This window comes from Quercus suber, unplaced genomic scaffold, assembly GCF_002906115.3.
Source record: "Quercus suber isolate HL8 unplaced genomic scaffold, Cork oak 2.0 scaffold_765, whole genome shotgun sequence".
NCBI lineage: Eukaryota > Viridiplantae > Streptophyta > Magnoliopsida > Fagales > Fagaceae > Quercus > Quercus suber.
In genome coordinates, this window is record NW_027070201.1 from 246,064 (window position 1) to 270,221 (window position 24,158).

A 24,158-nucleotide genomic window follows, 5' to 3' on the forward strand; every position below is an offset into this window, starting at 1 on the left:
TCCTCGTTTATACTACCCGGCGCCTCAGCACCTTTTGCAAATCTTCCCGGTTGACTAGATGGAAATGACGCTAAAAGCGTGCGGGTCTACAAACGGAAAGCACCACCGCGTTAGTAAAAAAAAAGGGGGGGGGAAGAAAAAAGACAAGAACTTGAAACCCTTTCTGTCTCCCACTGCCCCACCTGGTATTCCCTCTGTTGTTGGGCAGTGAAGGCCATTGTGCCACTCCCCTGACACGATGAGGAAATCCTCGTAGAACCCTTGTTGGACTCGGGGAGGCACTGAATGAGCCGCACCTGTCGTCTTTCGTCTTCAGGTAAGACGACTTGCCCTTAAAAGCTGAAGGTTGTAACACCAGTTCACGTAGTGGTGGGTCAACCTCAGCCCCATCTTCTCGTTCAAGGCGTCCACACAGCCCAGAATCCTAAAGACGTTTATCCCACACTGGGTGGGGGCCAACCGAAAGTGCATGAGGTAATCCCTCATCACTGGCCCATGGGGATTGTCATCCCCCCTTCAAGGAAGGCGACTACGGGAATCACACCTCGCCCTCCTGCCTGTGTATGCGCCACTCCCCGTCCTCACAATATCTCAGACCTACATTGCCGGGAATTCTGCGCTCGGTGATGAATTGCTCCATCGCCTCCGCGGTATCGACGTATTTCTTAAACCTACCCATCCCAATTGACGCTTAAAGAACTAAGAAAGAACAGGCGAAGTAGAAAAAAGGGTAAAGAGAAAGAGAGGTAAGAGAGACAGAGCGACTTACTAGAACGAGGAAGGGCTCCTCGGACAGGCTTTTGCGCTGGAGGTGCTAGTGAGAGTGTGGCTGAACTCAGGAAGGGGGCACAAATATTCTCGATTACAAATGAGGAACAGGAAGAAGCGGTTCGTACGGGTATTTATACCCCAAATCGAGGAACCATGCGGTTTTCCCGCCCATAAATGCAAGACAAATTCCACCGTTGGATGGATAACGCTCATTAGACGTGGGGAGCACAGAGCCGCCTGAATTTAATGATGGGCACGTTACGTGCTCCGAAACGTCAGCGACGTGCCTTTGGCAGGTGAATGGACCCCAGCACTGACGGGGTGGGGGGGTAAGGCCGAGGATGTCAAAATCCTTCTCCCCCGCCCGGATGCGTGCAGCAAGATTTTGAGGGGCTATTGTGGGGCCAGAAAATCGGTAATCGCCTACTTCAACCTAGGCCCAAATGGCCCACGCCGAGGACGCATGATGGGTCCGAGGATGACCCTATCCTCAGTCGTCGAGACCTCAGTACGAAGAAGGGGCAAGCCCTGGGTGAACTGTCACCTCGGCATTGAATACGCTCACCTACCTTCTGGCCGCATTAATGGGGATGTAACCCTTGACAGGGCGACATCGATCAGGGTGAACCACTTGAGCACGGATATGACCTTTGATGGGATAGACGGTCAGGAGGGAAGCCAATAGATGATCAACAGGAGGAGGAAGAAGGGATATATAGAAAGGTGAGCAAAATGTAAAGGGAGGTCTTTTGGGGGGGGGGGGGGGAAGAGAAAACCTTCTCAGCCATGGGCCGAGGAGCATCCCCCAGTTGTAAATTGTTCTAAGTATTTTTTCAATAAAAGAAAGGAGTTTCATGCTTCGTGAACACTGGCCAGCGCCTAAACTTCGATCCATTCTCTACAAATTCATTGTTCTGGGTTCTTTGGGCTTTAACCCATATCTTTGGCTTGGGCACAAAAACGGACCCTACACAAATGATATGGTATCATTTGATACAAAATATTTTTCCCACTTGTGACTTGTAGAGTTATGTGGGCACTTTAATTTTTGGGGTTTTTTTTTTTTGGGACAAAACCCTCTTATTATAGTGCCTTTCACTTTTTCTTGCTATATATGGAAGTGTTGACATGCACGTGCTTTCTAGGAGTTTAGTGTACTAAATATTTAACTTTGACTTATGATTACTTTGTTTTTATTGATTTTTCTTGATTATTGCACGTAGATCTGAACTTATAAATTAGTCTTTCTCTTTTTCTTTTTTTTTTTTTCTAATTTATTTTGAGGAAAAGTAAATAGATGACATAAAATGCACCTAGACTACATGATTTCTACATATTCATTCTGTCATGGTTTAACAGGTGACCTAGATATATAACATTATTGTTACATATTCAGTGACCACACGTTTAGTTTGCAATTTTGCCATTTGCATCATAAAAATTTATATAGTCCAAAATTTTAAGACTACAACTTTCAAGTCTTCGGAAGTTTTGAACATTGACAAGACTTGGTGAAACGATTGACACTTGTTGAACGAAAGATATGTTAAAAACTATAGGATGTCTTAACCAATTAAATATATATATATATATATGTTTGCAATTTTGCCATTTGCATCATAAAAATTTATATAGTCCAAAATTTTAAGACTACAACTTTTCAAGTCTTCGGAAGTTTTGAACATTGACAAGACTTGGTGAAACGATTACACTTGTTGAACAAAAGATATGTTAAAAATTATAGGATGTCTTAACCAATTAAATATATATATATATATATTTATATATTTTAGAGAGAGAGAGAGAGAGAGAGAGAGAGAGAGAGAGAGAGAGAATTTAATTGTAAATTTAATCTTAAATAATATCATTATAAATAAATAATTTTTATTGAACTTTCAGGATCATTGTAAGCATACCAATTTTTTTGTAATAAAATATTTGAGGAAAGAGAAACAAATGACATAAAAGTAAAACTGGCCTAAAAACATGATTGCTACACATTCAATTTAGCATGAATATATAGGGACCCAGATAACATAATATCTACACATTATCTCCACAACTCCGCAATCAATATCAAACAAGTGTTATACACAGTCCAATTTCCAAGACTATAAGTTTCCAAATTCTTTGCGAGTTCCAAACAATGACCAAAACTTGTGAAGTATTAACTGGAAATCTAACCTATACCACACGTTCAATCTAGGCATGAATAATAGAGGGACCCAGATAACATAATATCTATACATTATCTCCGCAATCAAAATCAGACAATTCTTATATAGTCCAAAATTCCAAGACTATAACTTTCCAAAGTCTTTGCGAGTTCCAAACTATGACCAAAAACTTGTGAAGTATTAACTGGAAATCTAACCTATACCCCACGTTCAATCTAGCATGAATTAAAGAGGGACCCGGATGACATAATATTACACATTATGTCTATAACTCCACAACTAGTATCAAACAATTCTTATACAGTCCAAAATTCCTCGACTACAACTTTCCACAATCTTTACGAGTTCCAAACAATGACCAAAAACTTGTGAAGCATTAACTGGAAATTTAACCTATACCACATGTTTTCAATGGCTTTTAGTAAGAATAATTGTATTTTACTTTCTTCCACACAAATTGATGGCAATATCTTTCATTATGCCTTATAGTAAGAATAGTTGTATATTGTTTTCTGGCAAACAAATTTGATGACAGATATCTTTCATTCAACCTGCGTGCATTTCACCAAGTCTTTGGATATTTGTCTATTAACCAACATGAGCTTTCATGGTTGAATGAATTTGTGGGATATAGAAAGTGTAGTGCTATTTTTTTCTCCAATACACACATTCATGAAAGATTGAGTCAAAAGCAACGAACAAGAAATTGAAGCTAAACAACAATATATAAAATTTGACACATTTATTTGAGATGTTGCAATAGTATTTCATTTTGTTATCTATTTAAAAAAAAAAAAAAAAAAAAAAAAAAAAAACAAAAAACAAAACAAAACAAAACTATAAGGCTACGTTGTGCATATAAGATTCTTTTTTCCTTGACTATATTGAAAGAGTTTTAAATATTTTCAATAAAAAATTAAGTTTGAATATATATATATATATATAAGTTTCATAACATGACTTGTAGCTTAGAGAAGACAACCCACGACAAAATTTTTGCACAGCTCATGATCATCTCAGGTGAAAAACGGAGATTCTAATGGTCATATTCTAGCTTAGCTACAAAATGGTAATGTTTTGGTTCAATGAGGATTCATTTAAGTTGAGTGACGTCGTTTTGACAAGTCTGCTAATGAAAGCTGGACGACATCATTTTGATCTTGCTTGTCTTCCTACCAGAGCTTCAACTTCCAAGTACCGTCTGTAATTAAATGTATTATGTAAAATGAATTTTCTTGATTAGTACACGGGAAAAATGAGTATTTCTAATCATAAATCAATTTTTTAAATTAATTTGAGCAAAAGAAAGGGATGACATAAAACTTATTCAAATAACATGATTGTTACATGTTTAATCGGTTGCCACACGTTTTGTCTATAAATTTGCAAGTTGCATCAAACAATTCAAATATAGTCCAAAATTCCAAGACTATAGCGATTAAAGAAAAAAATTTCAAGACTTGAATCTTCAAAATCTTTTGAAATTCCAAAGAATGAGCAAAGACTTGTTAAAACGCTAATAGGATTTAAGTTTTCTAATGGTATTTCCCTTAGAAAAAATTTATTAAAAAAAAAAACTTCTAATGGTGTCACATGTTTTCAAAGACGAAGGAATCTGACATATCAATGACTTAAAAAATGAATGATGTCATTTTCTTAGTTGTTACTCCTAAGCCAACTCCCCCAATTAGTTGTTATTAAAATATTACATATGGATGTATACTATTTAGAAAAAAGGTTGTCCATTATATAACAAATAGTAATAACTTAAGGGTATTTATGAAAGAAAATTATTTGCACTCTGACCAAAATTATAAACAGATGGTTAAAAAAATTAAAAGTTTAAAACAATATTAATTTATCTCTTCATAGTATTTATCAAATAACAAGAAATGTGAGTTTTACATAATTAAAAAAATTATATATATATATATATATATATGAAAGAAAATTATTTGCACTCTGACCAAAATTATAAACAGACGGTTAAAAAAATTAAAAGTTTAAAACAATATTAATTTATCTCTTCATAGTATTTATCAAATAACAAGAAATGTGAGTTTTACATAATTAAAAAAAATTATATATATATATATATATATGAAAGAAAATTATTTGCACTCTAACCAAAATTATCAATAGATGGTTAAAAAATTTAAAAGTTTAAAACAATACTAATTTATCTCTTCATAGTATTATCAAATAACAAGAAATGTGAGTTTTACATAATTAAAAAAAAATTATATATATATATATTTATCTTTTTTTTTTTTGAGCACTGTAGAAGTCCCTTCCTTACTTTCTTTCCCACATCAAAGATGCATAGAGTAGGGGCAATTAGCATATGCCTCATGGTTTGATGTGTTGAACAATTTTGTTACGGTCTAAAAAAGATTATATGATGACTAAGGGCTTTGTATCTGAATTGACATCTTTCCATGTACAATGAGCTTAGCAGCATGTTATAATTGTCTCTAATATATATATATATATATATATATAAGTATAAAGGGAAACAAAACATATTTATCAATATAAATGCCATCCTATTTGAAAGTAGGCAAGTAGCTCTTGTGATTTAGCATGAAGCAAAATAAAAGTGACAACAATTAAAATTTTGTCAATAGTTGATATAGATCCAACTTACTAAAAACGCTTTTGAAATGTTTCATTGACCAGGAATGAGAATGCAACTGGAATACATAAGAATTTTATTGGCATATATATAATTTCCTTAGCAAAAGGAATGAAAAATATCTTCAAAATTGAATCTGACGTTCTATTTTTTGGATACTCTCAAAATAATGTAAGTTTATAGCTATACTAAATCAGATAGTTATGAATTTTTCCATAACAAAAGGAAAGGACAAAATTGCTAAATGCCCTGTTTGGGCAAACTAAGCAGCGTTTTGCCCTATTTTTGAAACTAATTAGGGAAATGCCCCTCTTTTGAAAATCGATTTTCTAAAAATCGAGTTAGGCCCTATAGCGGTGTTTTTAAGGAGCCTATAGTGACGTTTTTAAGACCTATAGTGGCGTCTTGTAACTCGACCTATATGAAATCGAGTTATAGGCAAAAAAAATTGCCTATAACTCGATTTAATGAAGATCAAATTACAAAACACAACTATAAGTCTTGAAAATGTCACTATATATACTTAAAAACGCCGCTATAGGGCTCCAGAATATTTTTTCATAACTCGATTTTGAGAAAATCGAGTTTCAAAAAAGGGCATTTCCCTAATTAGTTTTAAAAATAGGGCAAAATGCTGCTTAGTTTGCCCAAACAGGGCATTTAGCAATTTTGTCCCAAAAGGAAAGAAAGAACAAAAGAAAAGAAACGTTCATCTATTATTATTCGATTTTAGTTTTTATTAATCTATGAATCTGCATCAAAGAATTCTGCCGTATAGTCCACGGTACATGCTAGTTCCTTCCATCCAATTCATCCTTAAGTTCACTCAAATAATGTCATTTTGGAATATGAAAAAAATTAAACTAAAATTAGTAAGAGATAAGATTCACCGACTTATTCCCATGACTAATGTGCCGAGATTTTCACGGCAGAGATAGTGTGCAAGTCCTGCACAACTACTGAAATGCATGACAGTATCACACCCTTAAATTCCTAAATGGTTGTTATGCTTGTATCAGATTTTCTTAATCAGTCAGCGTATTTGATATCAGAATTGTAAAAGTAACAAAAAAGTTGTGTCCACAAGCTCTTTAAATTTTTAAATGTTTATTAAATTTACATATAATTAAAAATTAATTTTTGTATTATGAGACTTTATGGAAATTTTTTTTTCATAAATTAATAACTAAAGGGACAGTGCAATCCAATTCTCATTCAATTTTTTTCTTAGATGTTATAACTTCTTAGGTTTTGTTTGGTTGGAAGATGGAAAAGTGGGGGATAGAAAATGTGAAGTTGGTGAAAAAAAAAAAAAATTCAATGTAATATAAGTTTTATTTGCGGGCCGGTTGAACACCCTTGACTTTTTCAGTCCCCAAAATCACCCAAACCAACCATACACTTAATGTTAACACTGTTTGAATTTTTTGTTTTTTTTTTTTTTATACTATATCTTACATTAAATGATAATATCTAAGTAAACCAAATCATGTAGAAAAGTGCATGGAAATGAATTAAAAGTATAAGCGAATTGAAATCTAAAGTTGAGAAAATTATTATTATTATTATTATTATTATTATTATTATAAACACATCGATAATACTATTTGTCATCTATTTGAAAAAAAAAAAAAAAAAAAGAGAAACACTACACGAACAGTAAACACACACACACAACAGATTTGTAACTAAAACCCCAAGTTTAATATCACACAACTTACAATGTACAAAAGCCGGTAACTCTTGAACGTTGTGTGAAGAAAGCTAAACCGAATAACCTGATTTTTTTCATTGTGAGAGCTACCTTTTATAAATCAATGAATCTACATCGAATAATTCATAGTCCAAAAAGTCTACACTGTACGCTAGTGACCCACAACCACAAGACCTTAATTTTAGCCCACAAGACCATAGATATTATTAATTAACGGGTTAAAGATATATAAATGTAATAGATTGACTCACAATACCTTTAATTTTCCAAGTCATTGGGCCAACCTATAAAATAAGCTAATCCAAAGGATTAGAATTGTATTGTTGTACTTGTGGCTGATAATCCTGGTTATGGTCCCTCTCCTGATAATCGTGGCTGCCTATAAATATATCTATCTAATTCTAACAAAACACCCTAAATACATACATCCTTCTCAAAGCCATAACAAATGTGGGGCTGGTATAATTATTACTAGTCGCGGACTTGCCCGTTGCGCGTAATAATTTTTTTTTTTTATTTTAATGATAGTGTTATTATTTTGAATATTTTTCAATGTATTACTACTTAAGCTGGGATTCATGATGATAGGAGGTTTTGGTCTTGGAATTAGATGTGGAAAGGATACAAGAATAAATGTATTCATTTCAATTTAGCAAGCTCTTAACCATAGCCCTTACTTAGTTGCCAAACTTGGCCTTGTAGTCACTCCAAAGCTAATCAACCGTCTTCCCAAGTTAGTAAAATTTAATTCACTTAAAAATAGATAGATAGGATTTTATAAATTTCAAGTTAGATTCATGCTAGGTGAAAACTTTAGAGGATTGTAATTAAGTCCTTGCAAGTATTTTTAAATAAATAATAATAATAATAAAATATCTATTCTTTTGAAGATAGAGATTAGTTTTATGAATAGGATGAGGAAATTTTATTGTATTCTTTTTTTTGGAAACATAATTTCTACCAAACTCGGTTGGCTAATTTGTATATTTTCAAGTCAATTGAGCACATTTTGCATATTCCAAGGTCCGTTTTCAAAACGTGATAGTCCATTTTATTTGAAAAAATTGCTTTTTGATAACGCGCGATGGCAATAATTTACCAAACACACATTTTAGATTTTTGGCTTGGAAACACACGTTTTGGGCTCTAAAAGTGTAAACAAACACACACTACATGAAAGCCAAGGCTGGCAGAGCTAACTAGGGGTGTGCTCGGTTCGGTTTTGGTTGGTTTGTATAGGTATGGCCAACTAAAACCGAATATTTCGGTTTGTGAAATTCTCAACCGAAACCAACCGAAATGGCTAGAAAACCATCGGTTTCGGTGTATATCAGTTTCAGTCGATTTCGGTCGATTTCCGGTTTTCCAAAGAGAGGGTTATTGAGATTTTCAAAACCCTAAATTTAATCACATATAAAAAACAAAGTGATAGAGCAACAGAGAGAGAGAGCAGAGAAAGAAAAATTTCCAACAATATTTGTTCAACAATTTACAGTATTACATACAAATTCCAACAAAAAATTGAAAATATTTTGAATTAGCAAAAGGTCCAGACAGAACTTTACCGTTGTTGAGGACATGTGACTTAGAGAGAAGAAAAAGGCATGGCCATGGTCCAAGCCTCCATCTCTCAAGCCTTCACCCTCTATCTTCGATCTCAATCCGCAGCGAGCTCGAGGCCCAGAGGCGACGGTGCACCACGAGGCTCTAGAGCGTTTGAAAGCCCTTCGTTAGGGCGGATCCTACTGATTAGAGTCCAATGCCGGCGTAGGGTTCCAGATCAAGCTGGAGAAACAGATTTACAACACCATCGAAGAGGACGAGTGTGATGCACTCGTGGCCAAGTGGTGAGAGGAGGCTAGGGCTTTTATTGTCGACGACGACGACCTCGGCTATGGCGACGAGGGTAAGGAAGAGGACTGGTCGAAGTCCAGCCTCCCTTTATCGTCCAGTAAGTCGGACGGCGAATCGGAGAGGCCGAAACAGAAGAAGGCAGAAAAGAGGGAGCCACAGCCGAAGAAACCCTCCGCTTCTTATGCTTTTTTATCGGCCGCCGCAGATATGATAGGGAAACAGAGGCTCTCATCAATGTTCACATCATCAGTGCTCAAAAAGGGCAAGGACGAGAGAGGGTTATTGAGATTTTCAAAACCCTAAATTTAATCACATATAAAAAACAAAGTGATAGAGCAACAGAGAGAGAGAGCAGAGAAAGAAAAATTTCCAACAATATTTGTTCAACAATTTACAGTATTACATACAAATTCCAACAAAAAATTGAAAATATTTTGAATTAGCAAAAGGTCCAGACAGAACTTTACCGTTGTTGAGGACATGTGACTTAGAGAGAAGAAAAAGGCATGGCCATGGTCCAAGCCTCCATCTCTCAAGCCCTCACCCTCTATCTTCGATCTCAATCCGCAGCGAGCTCGAGGCCCAGAGGCGACGGTGCACCACGAGGCTCTAGAGCGTTTGAAAGCCCTTCGTTAGGGCAGATCCTACTGATTAGAGTCCAATGCCGGCGTAGGGTTCCAGATCAAGCTGGAGAAACAGATTTACAACACCATCGAAGAGGACGAGTGTGATGCACTCGTGGCCAAGTGGTGAGAGGAGGCTAGGGCTTTTATTGTCGACGACGATGGCCTCGGCTATGGCGACGAGGGTAAGGAAGAGGACTGGTCGAAGTCCAGCCTCCCTTTATCGTCCAGTAAGTCGGACGGCGAATCGGAGAGGCCGAAACAGAAGAAGGCAGAAAAGAGGGAGCCACAGTCGAAGAAACCCTCCGCTTCTTATGCTTTGTTATCGGCCGCCACAGATATGATAGGGAAACAGAGGCTCTCATCAATGTTCACATCATTAGTGCTCAAAAAGGGCAAGGACGAGAAGGCGAAAGGGTTTTCGGGTTGTGATAGTATTGTTGATGATGTGATTGCAGAGTTTGCATCAGATGAGAATGATAGAGAGAGACAGAGAAAAAATTGAGAGAAAAAAATGGGGGAAAGGGCGGCTGAAGAAAGAAAAGGGAAGAATAAACAGGGGTATTTTCGTATTTATGCTACTACTAGGGTTTTAACAAATTAAGTAGAAAAAAATACCCACGTCCCGCGCGAAGGCTCGAACCTGGGATCAAGTAGCTAAACCATAAGGAGCATACCATTAAGCCACTGATCAGTTATGTTTTAATGATACATATATATATATATATATATATATATATATTCGGTCAGTTTGGTTCGGTTTCGGTTGAAAAAATCCAACACTGAAACCGAAACTGAAAATTTCGGTTTTTAAAAAATGAAACCGAAATTGAACCAAACCGAAACCGAATCGAAAATTTGACAACGGTTCAGTCGGTTTCAGCCGGTTTGTTCGGTTCGTCGGTTTTTTGCACACCCCTAGAGCTAACCATAACATGGCTGGAAAGGTAGGTCTGTAAGCATCAAAATTTAAATCATGCACTTCTTTTATTCTTAACTTTTTATCCAAAAAAAAAAAAAATGTCACATCGAATGGATTGCTAGCTTACAATGCTCTAAAGTGAAGTAAAAAGATCCATGGACCATTTCTCAGTTACTTTGAAATAGATATAACTGCCGCTCAACAAATTGGGAATTTAGGTTAGTTGAGCCTAGTAATAAATTGCGAATTTAGGTTAGTTTGGTACACTGAATGAAGATTACGACATGAATTGTAATCTTTATTACTAGTAATAAAGTGTGTTGTAATATATTAACTAAACATATTCATTAGTTTGGTTGTGAGTTATAACATTAGAATGAAACTTAACATTTATTTTAGGAAATATCTTACTCATACAATTATATCTCCTTAAAAAATGTTATTTTTAAATTTAAGAGAGATATGTGTTATTTTTTATGATTTTTTATTTTTTATAATTGTTAGATGTATGTGGAAAGTTTGTTTATTTGAAAATATATTAAGTTTTGAAATTATTGCACTTACTAAGGAATAGCTAATACAACCTTTTAAAGAGGAATAATTATTTCTCATTTTGAAGAATAGCTATTCATAAGGAATGACTATTCCTTGTTATAAAAACATAACCAAACTAAGAATAACTAAACCATAGAAATAACTATTACATTACAGCACCTATTACAGTCTACCAAACATGCCTTGAGTTTTCACCATTCATTGAGTTTCATTTAGTACTAGGCAATGACCGATTTAGAATTTCCGAGTTAGTGGGTCAAAAGTATAAACAAGAAATATAGGTTGATGATTGGTTGTCTATTATTTTATTTTATTTTTCTAGTAAGTCTTTTTAAAATTTTTTGGATTACAATGATTTGTGGTTTGTAGTTGTTTATGTTAACATACTGTAATTTGGGTTGATTTATGATATTGTTTGAAGTAAACATATGAAAGAAGAAATGTTATGTGCGTAACATTTTCACAGCTTTCATAATAAATCTTAAGTAATAAGTTGTTACTAGCTGTTATTGGTGAGTAAAAAATAATTTAAATGATGGGTTCAAATTAAGATCATTATCAATTTACCACTCATAATTTGTTATCAAAGCGTTATAAAAATGTTGTGCTCATGGCAAACAAAAGCCAAGATTTTGGACCACAAAAAGGGGTGGCCTAGTGGTCAAAATGTGTGATCACTGTCCTAAGGTTCCACGTTCGAACCCTAACAGAGAATGGAGTTGACTCTTGCAGCTAATTCCTAATTTATTAGCTTTCTTGTGAGACGGGCTAAGGTTGCCTCTGCCCCTTTTTATTCAGCCGAAAAAAAAAAGCCAAGATTTTGGAGAGAGGTGGGCCAATTAAGGTTAGGCCCTAATAGGTATAGCTAGTGGTCCATGGAACAGCTAGTGGAGATGGTAACTTTAGGAGTAGTTTTAGCAAACCGTGGTGATAAGAACAAGATATCTGGATTGGTGCACAGTGGTCCTGGCCAAGTTGATATCTCTATATCTATCTTTATATATATAAAGAGCCAATAGCCTCAATGAACAGTATTTTGGTTTATCTATCTTATATATAAAGAGCCAATAGGCTTAATGAACAGTATTTTGGTTTATTGAGAGGCTGTTTGGATGAATTTTTTTCATCACTCAATTTCCATTACTCAATTTCCATCACTCATCACTTATCACTCATAACTCATAACCCATCACTCATTACTTAATTTTTCACACCCGTTTGGCACCATCACTTATTTTTCATCACTCAATATTTTTCACACTATTTGTGGGTCCCATGGCCTGTCACCCGGAGCAGCTTTTTTAAAAAAAAAAAAAAAAGAAGGAACCGAACAGCCAACCAGGAGAAGAAAAAAAAAAAAAAAAGAACAAACCCAGAAAAGAAGAAAAGAAGAATAGAAAAGAAAAGAAGAAAAAGAAGAAGAGGAGGAGTAGACAGTCCCAGACCGTGAAAGACAAAAAGAAAAGAAAAAAAAAAAAAAAAGATAAAGAGGGAGCAAAAATCTGATTGTGGGACCGGATTTTTAATAGTTACAAGTTTGCCATTGAAAACTGAGTATTGAAAACTGAAAACAGTCAAAAGTTGTTTTCAGTTTCCACAACTCATAACTCAAAAAGTAGAGAATTGAATATTGGAAATAGAGTTATGGAAATAAAGTATTGGTGCAGGCAAACGAGTATTTTTCTATGGATCCCACCATTTTTGAGATTTGATTATAAAAACTGAGAATTGAGTCATGAAAATTGCCAATCCAAACAGCCTCTGAGTCACCTTATCCTTTATCTGTTTTTTTTTTTTTTTTTTCAAGTTTTGAACAGTTGCTACAGTGCCAATTTGGTTTGTTCAATTGGCACTATAGCTATAGTGTGTTTTTCCCCTTCAGTCAATCATCGTTTTGTGCTTCTTCTTTTTTCTTTTTTCTTTTTTCCCCTGTTTTCTTTTTAAAATATTTATATGAGCTGACAGTTATATTGACACAAGCAAATTTTACAATATTTTCACAATATGTCAATTTTTTATAGGTTGAAATAAAATAATAAAATATGTAAAATATAAGACTGTGACAAACCACAGCTAAAAATAATTATTTCTATTAACTATATAAAAAGACCTAATAGGCTCATGAATAGTGTTTTTGGTTTATTCAATTGGTGAGCTTCACTTTTTCTTTTCATTTTTTTTTCTTCTTCAACTACACAAGTTTGTTTGAGTGTTTTTGCTTTGTTTTTTTTTTTTTTTAGATCTTTATACGTTCACTTTATACTTGCAATGTAAGCTTATATTGTAGACACACAAAAAGTGGTAAATATTATACACATTTGCACACAAAAAAAATGGTAAATATTGTACAGATTTTGCAAATGTGTCATAATATTTTCAAAATTGCTGAGTTGTCAATTCTTTATGAAACAAAATAAAATATAACAAATTTATAAAAGTATTACGAAAATATTGTGCCATTTTGCTATGATTTTAGATTTTTTTTTTGGCTTATTCAACTTTGTTGAGCCAAAATTTACTATTTCACATATAGTTTTCTTGGGTTGACTTTTTATATTTTTTTATTGTATTTTTATCTTTATGCACCATTTAATTTTTTTTTTTTAAACATAGTTTTACACACACAAAAATAACTAATAAATAAAAAACTTAGGATAAAAACACTTTTCATCCTTTATGTTTGGGGTAGTTCACAATTCTTCTTTAAACTTTAAAATCAAGCAATTTTTTCCTTAATATTTTGGAAAAGATCAGCAAATATATCATATTGTTATTCCCTTATTTAAACCCTAATAAAATCCTATAATTCTTAAAATATTACGTTGTATAATGTCTAAAATACTCCCACTAAATTTTAACATTCCAAAAAATTTCTTCATGTATTTTGAGTTTTAGATAGTAGTAATACTTAGAAAGTTGGAATGATGATATAAGGTGTTTTATTTATTACATAGAGAACATTGATTTTCTAGGTTTAAATCTTTGAAATTTATAATTTATCTTGGAAAATTCAATGAAACATGGCTTTTGTTATCCCTTTTTTTTTTCCCCTTTTCTTGCCTAAAATAGGTGTTCATTAAAAACAAGTAAGCTAAACATTGCACCTAGACTCATGTAGAATGATAAAAAAGAAAGTATGAATGAAAAAAGTTTCATTGTGTATGGTTGAAGTTATTTGATGAAAAATTTCAATTGTAACATATAACATCACTCATTATGAAAATTTAAATATTGTGACAATCTTAGTAAAACTTAATTGTTTATTGTTGGAAGATAATGATATTTATTATCATTTTTAAAAGTTTTTATTGAGTGAATATTGTCTTTAACAAATAAGTACTAAGAAACTATTATATTAAAATAGATATTCATATGTTACATAACTACTCTAATTTTGTGTCATATGCATTTTTTTATGTATATAGTTTCGAACTTCTTCAAATAGAAATTTTATCTTAATTTTCCCATTTAAGAGGTAACACGTGCTTTGCGCGCGTGCCACCCTAACTAGTCATTCTAAAAGCAATAAGTCTAGCTCACAACAAAATTTCATCAACTCTGGAGGTTGCAAGTCGGCCGTTGTTATTGATAAAATATTGCAAGAATTGTCAGCGTGTAACATTACTTATCTATAAAAATTCTTGAAATACACCATTTTTGACAAGTGGGTGACAAGGAATTGTCAACCTTGAACTAATTTACAAAGGGTCCGATTAGGACATTCGTTAAGAAGAAAATTTCAATGCAGTCCAGCTACTTTTATGAACAGTCAAGCGACATTTAATATAAAAATCTATATTTTTATCAACTTTTGCTCCTTGACACTAAATTGATCACGTTCGAAATAAACTAATCCTTTATGTAACAAGAAAAACGCGATGTCAAGAAGGATCCCAGTAGCTTCCACTTTTATTTAAAACAAAATACACTAAAACTTCCATAAATCCACATTACGAAACCAGCAATTAAACTGCACAACTGTATGTTGTCCAGAAAATAGTGGCTACATCAAGCTACCGAGACATTTTCGTAGAAAACACAGGAAACAGAACAACAAAATGAAAAAGCAATTTTTTTTTTCATGAGAATCAATGAAACTGCAGTTATGTAGTACTATCAACTATCAAGAGTTAACTTTCCTGCAGTTCTTTCTAATCTCTCCCCTTGAACCTGTCAATGGAGAAATATTTCCCATCTTAACCATGGACTTGGCGAATTGCTCAAAGAAAAGTTGGCTGTTCTCTGCGTATTTCTTTACCAATTCCCTTGATCCTTCATTCTTGGTTAAAAGAACTTGATCAGGTTCAGAAGGCCTTTTGAAGCCAATATGTTCTTGTAGTGGTAGTTATCAAATTTTGTTGGGCTGACATAGTCCAAGAAAAACAGGTTCTGATCACCACCGGATTTTGGGCATCGGATTTTCAATTGGGCCGCATATGATTGATCAAGTGTGTAGTCAGGCTGTCCATTTCCTGACTGGTTGTACAGTCTTTGCCTGAAGTTGGTGCACCGGGCATTTCCAATTGTATGGCTCCCTGCATAACAAAATAAAGTTCACACACAAACATTCAGGTTATGATGTTGGAGAATGTGTGAGTTTGAGAACTTAGTATGTATTTAACTATTTCTCTTTACAAATAATTAGAGTAGTACACAATAAAGTAGAATGTAGTAAACAAATATTAAAGTCAATAATAATTTGTCATCTTCGTACCTCAGTAGATTATGAAAAATATCATGTCGTTATCATTATTGTTCTAATTTTGTCCAATCAATGTTTAGAGCAATCTCATTTGATAAAAGAGCGCATGTCTTAAAATTTAGCTATTTGACACCATAAAAAGTTATTTTATCTATTTTACTTACTCACTTTACAAAACATCCAATAGCAATGGATCTATTTTAGCTTTAAACACAATAAAATAATATAAACATCACAATAAAATAATATATCTACTACAATAAAATAATATATTTACTACAATAAAATAATATATCCACTACAATAAACAACAATTACAACCACCACAACCACTACCGCTGCCATTACCACCACCACCACCAACTCTTTCACCGCCGCCCCCACCATTACAATGATATTTTTTTTTTTTTTTTGAGAATATTTACCACTTCAATTAAGTATCCCTTCTTTATTTTTTCTTTATTATTTTTTATTCTCTCTTTCTCTCTCTTCCTTTCTATCTCTTTCTCTTTCTCTGAACCAAGATGAACCATCAAACTTTCACTCTTTCTTCTCAACTTAGATACCCACTACCCAGCCACCATGACCACAACCCATCATCGCAAGATCGACTCACTGAGACCCACCAAACTCATAGCCCAGCCACCGTGATCACAACCCAAACCCCCACCACTATTACGAAACCCATCAAGAAAAAACCCAACAACCCAAAATTGCAAACCAATCGGCAACCCACCACCACAACTCGATCAACAAACCACCAGAGGCTCTCGCCTTCCTCGCTAGCGCAAGTTTATAGGTTGTGCCATGGGTTTGTGATCTTTCTCTCTACTCTAACTGATCTGCCATGGGTTTGTGATTTGTGATGTAGGTTTGTGTTTTTTGGACCGTCGTTGCTTTGATCTTTCTCTCTACTCTATCTCTGTGGGTTTGTGTTTTTTGTTTTGTGGTGTTTTGTGATGTAGGTTTGGTGGATCGGCGGTGGCGTTGGCAATGGAAGAGTCGGTAGTGGCAGCGGTAGCGGTTGCAGGTGGTTGTGATTGTTGTTTATTGTAGTTGATATATTATTTTATTGTGTTAAAAGTTAAAGTAAATCTACTGCTGTAGCATATGAGTAGGTAAAATAGATAAAGTAACATTTTGTGGTACCAAATAACTAAATTTTTAGTTCTACTGCTATGGATGCTCTTAATAATACCTACCAGAACAGTGGATTCTCTTGCAGCTATGGCCAAAAGGTCAGCAAAGGATACTGTACAAGGGCACTCTTTCTCCAGTGCAGATTTGATCTCATCGAGGACTTCAAAACCTCGAACTGAATTCCTGTTAGGATTTGACCCCTTCTCACTCACTATGCTTCCACTGCTGTCTAACAGTAATGAAGCATCACAGCCCTGCAATATAGACAACTTGTGTCAAACCACACTAAGCCATCGTGATACATAATAGGTTCTGCTTATGAAATTTACAAGCACGGGTAATAATATATAGTCCTTGTAATTAGCATGCTGATGTTGCAATATGATAGAATTGAATTTATAAAGTTAATGAGAGCTAGTCATTGAAGTGACAAGTTATAACAAGCTAGTAGCAAGACCTGGACAAAACAATCATGGAAATGGAGCCTGAGAATTGAAGCTGCCATACGGGCTTCTTTGGCCACAGCCTTGGCCAGTACGGACCTTACAATCTCTTGAACTTTTGGGCAAGAGTGGTCATAAAACTGTGGGTAAAGGTAACCACCTTTGGTCTTGCTAGAGAAGCAAAGAGGAGCAAAAGCACAAAGAGAAAGAACCAAGAGAAAACTAGTGAGCTGAGACATTATTGTCTCTCTTTTTTTTCTCACACAAGGTTCTAGACCAAGACTTCTATAAAACACTTGCAGAGAAATTTCAAAACTTGATACGATGAGAGGTAGATGGCTTTTGAGTATTTAGAGGGAAAACTTTGTAGACAATATTAGCCGAAGTCTTAAGAAGAGAGAAAAAAAAATAGGGAAGGGAACAAAAAGGTTGGAGTTGGTACCAAGTGTGAGTTTGGATAGCGCGTTTTGCACACCATCCATACAGCTGCGTTTTTTTGTATGGGTCCCGTGCATTGTTCATGAGACCCGCAAGTACGGATTTTAGTAAATTTTTCTTTAAAACTGGGTCCCACTACACTATTCACACATTTAAAAATTATTTTGCTACAGTATTTTCAATTTTCAGTAATAAGCGGTATCCAAACAAACCTTTAACTAGGTAATAAAAGAAACGCTAGACCGCCTGGATCCAGAGTAGGTAGCTTTGCATACTTTGGCTTATTAACAGATGCCGCTTATTTTGCTGAAACTGAAAATTTATTGATGAAAGTACTGTAAATAAAGGTAAAAGTTAGTTGAAATAATACAATGAAACCTATGAATAGTACCAAAAAATGTTGTCAAGTCCATGAAAAGTAGTAAAAATAAGCTGAATAATAAAATAATTTTAATTTTCATTCTTATACAAACGCATGCTTACTAGAAGATCTTAGCTGATTACAGTGAAACAACCTTATGAATTATCATAGCAATAAATCTAGAATTACATCCAATTTCATGACATACTAAAGTTTTAATTGGTTGACCCACGACATACAAAACTTTTAATTGGTTTTCTTTTTCTTTTTCTTTTTTATGAGGGGGAAAAGTTTTAATTGGTTGATTCTATGTGATCGACACTTTTCCCCACTATTTTATACATAAATCTACTACTAACCATCCACTACTTCAACATATTGTGAAATTGTATGTGTCCATTGTATTGTTATTAAGAGACTAAAGTTATAAAATGATTTGAAACTATTAAGCTCGGTTGATAACTAAATTGATAAAGAGGTTTTTAGATTTGTGAACTGAGAAATGGTAAAGAAAGACATTGTAAAAGTGTTGTTATTTTATCTTATAAATATTTAATTTCACACTTGAATTCAAATAATTCAATACTGAGGCTAATATGATTAAAGTAATGTTAGGGACATAACATCGTTCATAATTGCTAATATGACATGATGTGAATTGAGCAACAAATTTTGTTAGCCCTCTTGAAAAATATTATGCCCCTAAGCATATTGATAGGAATAATGCAACAGTCTCTGTTGCCAAGGCCAATGTAAGATGCTTTTTCCGGAGGTCTTTGGTGGATCTCTCTCTCTCTCAATTGCTTTGGTTATAATTTTGTATCAACATCTTTGGAGCAACTACTGCTCGTGTTGAAGATTCATTGATCAAGTTGTTTTATATCAGTAGAAGTGTAGAACCACAACACAAATAATCATATAGCTTTTCTTTCTTTCTTTCTTTTCATTTTTTTGAAGCATATTTAATCTTCAGTTAGAAATTCCTTCTGTTCAATGTTTAAAGAAATTAAAGACTTAAATAACTGCAATGTGAAATTCCTTCGGTTAGATTGATTTGCATGAGAACCAGCTTTAGCCCATTTAGCCACAATTTTGCTCATACTCTCTCTATATGTATTTTGTTATATTTGTTTTTGCTCAAGTGTAAGAGCTATTGACAGTTGAAAAAGAAAAGTTTCACTAGGATGGATGAGTGTAAAATTAAGTTCTTTATTAACCATCTATATTAAGCATTTACGCAATGATGTCGGTATTTATAATTTTATTGATAGTGAGCATGGAAGTTGACTGGCTTAATCATAGGTTGCGATCTTTGAGGAAGCAAGTCATAAGGCAACCTTTGACGTTGAAGGAGGCCAATAATAAAATTGTTCAGGTCAACAAGGAGACAGGAAGAGTTGGAAGCTATGACACAGAGTTGGTGGCACTTGAAGAAATAAGTCTGTTTGATATAATACGAGTCCAATTTTGACGTAGGACACTTGCTTAAAAATTTTGATCAGTTTGACTGAGGACACTTAAAAAATTTAGATTAGCTTGACCCAGGATAAGGTGGCTGTAGCAAATGCTGAGGCTAATATGATTAGACTAATATTAGGGATATAACACCTTTCATAATTGTTGGTATGATATATTGTGATTCAAGCAATAAATCATGTTAGTACTGAAGAAAAATATTATGACCCTAAAGATATTGATAGGATTACTGCTAAAGGTCTCTGTTACTAAGACCAAAGTAAGATGCTCTCTCTCTCTCTCTCTCATATTTTCTAAATTGCTTTAGTTATACTTTTTTATTAACAATTTTGGAGCAACTAATGTTCTTGTCGTCTAGAAGATTCATTGATCAGGTTGTTTTATTAATATCAGTAGAAGTGTGGAACCACAGCACAAATAGTAATATAGTTTTTTTTTTTTTTTTTAATATGAAGCATATTTACGTTTAAAGAAATTAGAGACTTAAGTTATGTTTGGCAATAGTTTTTGTTTTCTATTTTCAAAAACTTGTTTTTGGAAATATAAGGGATTGTTTGGTAAGAGTATTTAAATATAGTTTTTTGTTTTGCAATCCACAAAATGGTGAGTCACACATTTGAATTTATTATTTGGCTAATATTTTCTAAATATATTTTTTTTAAAACTGTATCCTATTTTCCTAATTTAAAACAGGATTTTGAAAACGGCTCAGGGGGTGTTTTTAGGATACATAAAATGCTTTTAATGCCATAATTGTAAATAAATTGAAAACAGTAGATCTCACATATTTGTCTAAACTCTTTTATCTCTTCAATTTAGGAGCTTATCTTTATCACAAAAAGAATTCTCACATTTCAAATTTGAAACTTATCATTATAAATAAAATAATAAAACATGATAAGCTCTATTCCCTTATCATTATCCACACAAAAAAAAAAAAAAAAAAAAAGTAATCTACAGATTCTATATGTTACTTTTCATAAATATATACTGTATTTTTTAAATCTCAAAATAGAAATGGTCTCCCAAACAATTATTTTTGTTTTTAGTATTTTGAAAATTTTCCTTAAAAGTAGGAGCCAAACACATAAAATATAAAAGTTATTATCTGAAAACTAGTTTCAAGTTCAATTTTTAAAATTGTTTTATACTGTTTTGAAAACCAAAACAAAAATCCTCCTACCAATCAGGCCCTAAAGAAAAAATAATTTTTTTATATTTTTGAAATCAAAAACATGTTTGGTTAGTTGAAATTAAAAAAATAGAAAATACTAAAATATGTTGTTACTAGGATTTAAACTCTTATAACTTATTAAATGAGACAAATTCATTAAATTAACTGCATGTTTTCAATGACTGAAAATTAGAAATTAAAAAAAGTTTTTTGCATGTTTTCAGTTTCCTTCACAAATTGAGTTTTGATAACAGTTTTTGTTTTCTATCCATTTTAGGATGCCAAACAAGTTTTTTAGTCTCAAAAATAGAAAATTGTTTTTGGAAACAGAAAATAAGGAGAAAGAGCAATTACCAAACATACCCTTAACTATCTGTAGTGTGATTTCGCTTTCCGGTTGATATTTGATATTTGGAACTTTCAAAGTTTTCTACTAGAGACAACTTCAAAGTTACTCTAATAAAATTTTATATATTGGAGCCAATGGGCTAAGCGTGATGTCGCGAAAGTTACAAGAAAATAAACATGTTGTTTTCTGAATTAAAAAAAAAAAAAAAAAAAAAAAAAAAAAAAAAAAAAAAAAAAAAAACAACTAAACACGTTAGTTTCTGAATGAAAACCTCAAATCTATAAGGGTTCCTTGAATTAACAAGGTGATAAGGTTATGGAATCTACCAGAGATAAATTGACAAAGTCTGTATTTTTTTTAATATGAAAAATTGAACTGCTCTGGAGGGTACAATATGTTTAAATAGTAAAAAGAAACCCTATGGCGGCTAGGAAAACACCCAGAAACCCTAATTCACACTAATCACTTAATTAGGTGGCAAAATAGTAATTTTTGCCAAAAATAGCAAAATTCAGATAATTAAGGAAATTGAAATACTATCTCTAAGAGATATCCCAAAACAAATAAGACCTTATTTTGACTTTTAAGCTAAAAATTGTTAAGGAAAAACAAATATTGTTAAAAATAGTAAAAACATTGTTTTCGGAGCCTTAACAAAGGAATTTGCCTAAATTTGGGCGACGCTCAAGGCAAGCATCTCAAGTCTGGATCAGATTGTTATTTCCCTTCAACCTGCCAAATTTCATGCAATTCTAAGATCGTCACCTTGATGGCCTCTACTGGCATCCCCCTTATCTTATTGCATTGTAACTTTTGACGCCCTTACTTGCTACTCCAAGAAGGCCTGTGTTGTCTATTCTACATCAAAGTGGCACATCCAACCCCATTAGTATGGGATGGTGGGCAAGTATAGTGTTCCAAAATTCTCTCAAGTCTCAACCTTGTAATTTGTAAAATCACTCTACATGAAATCCAAGGCTAGCAAAGCTAACCACAAAATGGCTTGAAAGGTAGGTCAATTAGCATCAAAATTTAAAATTCACTTTTTCAAAGTACAAGTATATTTTAACACATTTTCAGCAAAATGTTTTCATTAAGAAGTTAAATAAGATATTCCCAAACAGAAACTAATATTTTTCTCTTGAATATTCATTGATCAAGCTATTATATTAATATCAATAAATGTGTGGAACCACAGCACAAATAATCATATAGTTTTTTTTTTTTCATTTTTTGAAGCATATTTAATCTTTTGATAAAAATACCCTATACTAAATATTTAAAGAAATTAGTGTTTGAACTTGATAAGAAAGTGTAATTAAGTGTGTGTGTGTGTGTGTGTGTGTGTGTGTTTTGCAGTTAGTTTGTTTCTAAAAAAAAAATTAGAAACTTATCGGAAATGTGATTTCTCTTTCTGGTTGATATTCGGCAGAATCGACACCATTACTAGAGTCAATGGCCCATGGGCCAAGTGGCACATCCAACCCCTTTAGTATGGGATTGGTGGGCAACTCCCATGTAGGGTTCCAATTCTCTCTCAAGTCTCAACCTTGTCATTTGTAAAATCACTCTACATGAAAGCCAAGGCTAGTAGAGCTAACCATAACATGGCTAGAAAGGTATGTCCGTAAGCATCAAAATTTAAATCATGCACTTCTTCTGCTCTTGACTTTTTGGGTGAGTTTGGTTCAGCTTTTTGAAACTGGGCTTTTTGAAAAAGTGGAGTTTTTAAAAAGTACGGTATGAAACTGAGTTTTTTGTAAAAGCTAAGTGTTTGGTAAAAACTGTTAAAAAGTGCTTTTTGAAAAAGCCGAGTGTTTGGATAGCACTTATAAAAATGGTGGTTTGAGTGGTAAATTACCAAAAAAGACAATATATATATAAAGGAGTTTATTTCATACTTAAATCAATATTGTGAATTTTTTTTTTTCTCACAAATATTAGCTAATAATAACCTACCACTTAAGATTTATTGTGAAAGTATTGTGAAAAATATTGTGATAATTGATATTGATTTTAATTTGAACGTACTATTACAATTATTTTTTTCTCAACCAATATTAGCTAATAATAACCTACCACTTAAAATTTATTGTGAATGTATTGTGAAAATATTGTGATACATTTCCTTCTTTTTTTTTCCTTTTTTTCCCTCTTTTTTCTCCTCCACACACGTACCCTTACTCTTTTCTTTTCTTTCCTTCTTTCCTCTTTTTTTCCCTACCACTTCCTCCAAACTCCAGAACGTTCCACATAGCTCTCCTTCTTCCTCTTTCTTTTTCTTTTTTTTTTTTTCTTTTTTTTTCTCCCTTTTCTCTTAGCACTTCGTCTCTAACACCGATGCACTTCTTCACCTTGATCTTCTTGATTCTTTTCTTTTTCTCTAAGGCAGCGTTTGGTTCGATATAAATCAAATTCCGAGTGTAAAATAAATGCAGGGGAAAATGAGTTTCCGTAAGGAAATTAAAATCTGGGTGTTTGGGTGTGCAATGAAAAATAGTCCGGAAAACAATTTCTAGTGTTTGGTAACATTCTAAAAATGCTATTTTCCTACAAAATTTTCACATTTTCTCAGCTTCCAAACAAATTTTATATCAGAAAATCTACCACCACCCACAGAAAATCCACCACTATCCACACAAAACCCACCACCACATAACACAAAAACCACCAAAGCGCCACCACCCACACCATCACAACAACAACAACAACAACAAAAATCAAAGATCAAAGAGAGAAAGATTGAGAGATTGAGGGAAAGAGAGATAGATCGAGAAAGAGAGATCAATCTTCAGTAGCGGCAACAATCTTCAACGGCAACGAC

General features: G+C 33.4%; 1 long non-coding RNA gene and 1 pseudogene across 1 annotated transcript; both read right to left on the minus strand.

The window, feature by feature from the left end:
* Positions 1-8,744: 8,744 nt before the first annotated feature.
* Positions 8,745-10,320, minus strand: LOC136064791 (uncharacterized). Its single transcript, XR_010626430.1, has 2 exons — positions 9,619-10,320; positions 8,745-9,450 (listed from the first exon to the last, which is right to left on the minus strand). It is a non-coding gene; the product is annotated as an uncharacterized LOC136064791 (long non-coding RNA).
* A 4,810-nt stretch (positions 10,321-15,130) lies between these two features.
* On the minus strand, positions 15,131-17,851 carry LOC112006364 (peroxidase 49-like; annotated as a pseudogene).
* Between the last annotated feature and the right edge of the window lie 6,307 nt (positions 17,852-24,158).